Source organism: Arachis duranensis, chromosome 5 (assembly GCF_000817695.3).
Source record: "Arachis duranensis cultivar V14167 chromosome 5, aradu.V14167.gnm2.J7QH, whole genome shotgun sequence".
NCBI classification, from domain to species: Eukaryota; Viridiplantae; Streptophyta; class Magnoliopsida; order Fabales; family Fabaceae; genus Arachis; species Arachis duranensis.
This window is the reverse complement of record NC_029776.3, coordinates 11,681,072-11,683,989: the sequence shown is the minus strand read 5'-3', so window position 1 is coordinate 11,683,989 and position 2,918 is coordinate 11,681,072.

Below are 2,918 nucleotides of genomic sequence, written 5' to 3'. Positions count from 1 at the left end.
TTAGTATAAAATATATAATGTAATATAAATATATAGTAAAAATAAATATAACAGTTTATACACAAATATATTGATAATTAATTTTAGTGGCTGATTTTAATGTATAAATATAATATTTTTGAAAATTAAACATGATTATTTTGTATATTAAAATTAAACATGTTAAAACTTCATGAGAGCTCTGATCTCTTTGAGTTGAGAGATTAAAATGGTTGTTTGTGTAAGTGATAAATAAGAGAATATTATTATGGCATGGATTGCACATGTATATGGAAGTGTCTCGGGCACAACAATGGGATTTTCGCTGCGATGAATGTTTGTTTGAATCTGATAGTATTCAATATGACTAGACTTTTCAATGTTTTCATCAATCTGAAAAGGAATCTGCAGAGGATGTTATTTTTTTACTTTAAATATATAAATTAAAATGGGATCAACATATTTCGAAGCCCACGCGCAACCAGTTGATGATCATACCTTTAAATTTAATGATTATTGGTGTGAGAGTTGATGATAATATGATTTTTTATCTTATAACTGTATAGTTGGATGAATTCAATAAGTTCGTTTCTAATAGTTAATTTTATGTTGATCGTAGTGAACGTTTTATATAGTTATTTGTATTACTTGAATTAAAAAGGAAAAACTCGAATTTTATTTAAGCATGTTTCATCAGCTTTATTTTATTTTATTTTATTTTGTTCTTTCCCAATTATTTACTGAAAGATCTATAGTGGTTTAATTAACACCCTTTTCATTTATCTAATTAAACACCTCCTGCGTTTTAATTGAACTCAAATTTAATTTCATAAGTTTTACTTTAATAAAATTGTTTCACGAAAATATGATTAGGGTTCGTTTGAAAATTTTTAAAAGTTATTTTTTTTCAAATTTTTGACTTATAAAAAAAATAAAAATAGTAATATTAATGTTTAGTATAATTTTTAAAATTAAATTATAACTTTTTAAAAAGTTAGTTAAGTGTTTATGAAAAAATTAAAAAAATGACTTCTTTTGTAATTATTTTTTTTATCATATTTTTTTAAAATAAGTACTTTTAAAATAAAAAAATCAAATACAAAATAACTTATTTACAAACTATTTTTAATATAAGTATTTATTGCTAAAACTATTTTTTTTTTAAATTTAATTAAATTATTTATCCAAACTAAACTTAAATATACTTAGGTTATCTTTAAAAGGAGTTTGATAAAAATAAATATTATATTATGACTCTGGAGTTATTGTTACTTATAGTTATTTATGAACTAACAAGTTGTTTGTAACACAAATTGAACTATTAGAAGTTAGAACATACAATTTGTGAAAATATATACTTTGAAATAGAAAACAAGAAAATATATATGTTTTTTAGAGAAGTAATCATAATACATATATTTTAGAATTTAGTCACTAAAATCAATTATTATATATAAAAATACGTATTTTTATCTCAAAAAAGTATTATTATACCATTATAAATATATTTAATTATTCTATTATTTAATTATTTTAATAATTGATTATTTAATTAAAATATATGTAAATTAATATATATAAATATATACAAATTATAGTAACTAATTTAATAATTATATATATATGTATATAACATTTCTTTTAAAGAAATTAAATAACTTTATTTATTTGCTAACACATACACACTTGTTGAAAAGTTATAAGAGAAAATAATTAGATCTTGAAGTAGGATATCTCTTCGAAATAGATATTGCTGCTATATGTATGTATATTTGTGTAAACAACTACTAGCATAATATATTTATATAGTTACTTGATTATTAACTAATTTAAGTTGATTTAGGGGTTAATTCACTATTTTATTAAAGTAAATATTAAAAATTTAATTTTTATTTTGTGTATATAATTTATTAACCAATAATAAAATTTTAATAAAATTTTAATTTATAATAAATTAATTTTTAATTTATTGGATCAAAAATTTACTCGATTTTCCTTGGTCAAAGAAATACCAATAACTGAAATGTAATCAAATACTACTAATTTATCCATCCAGATCAGATATGTTATATCCAGCAAAATCTCATCTGCATGAGACTTTTAGCCACCCACAAAATTATACAATAATGACATTGGTAGTATCCGCAAACAAATGAACCAATCAACCGTTTGATCTCATGTTATATATGTCACAATTTCTTCAACAGTATTTTTATTAATTTTTATTTATAATAATATTTAATAAAAATATTTTTTTAAATATATCTAATACCATAACAAAATGTCATTTAATGATGTTCAAATACATTACTACTCTTCCTGTTGTAGAAAATTGTTTTAACATTATTGATCCCTATAGTATAAGTGTATATATATATATATATACACGCCTACAAAGGCTAGTCTATTGTGATTTATTATTAGTTGAGAAATTGGAACACATAATTAATGGTGTGTTCAGTCTGTATTTCTGATCCGCAAGTTTTTTTTTTCTTTTTTACTTTTAGGGTTTTTTCCTTTCACAATTAGTATATTAGTCATTTAAAGCGCGAAATTGGCAGGTGGAGCGGATTTAACTTGAAGTAAATTATTAAAGAATTTGTTATTAGTAAATTGACTGTTACATGGATAAAATAAAATTTGAATTTATATTTATAATATAGATAATTTATTTCATACTAATTCAAACAAACGACTGAATTGATACATATTTATTAACTAATTTGCATTGAGTCAAATTTTCACAAAGAAAAGTGGTAATTAAATTTGAGAAAAGCAGGATCAGAAGCAAAAGAATAATTAAAATTATTAATGGGAAAACATAATATATTTCTTTCTTTTTACACTTTGAGATTAAAGCCAGAAACATCTTTTGGCTCTTTTATTCAGAGAAGCATCTAAGCCTCTAAACAAATTGGAGCTATAATAATATGTGTGGT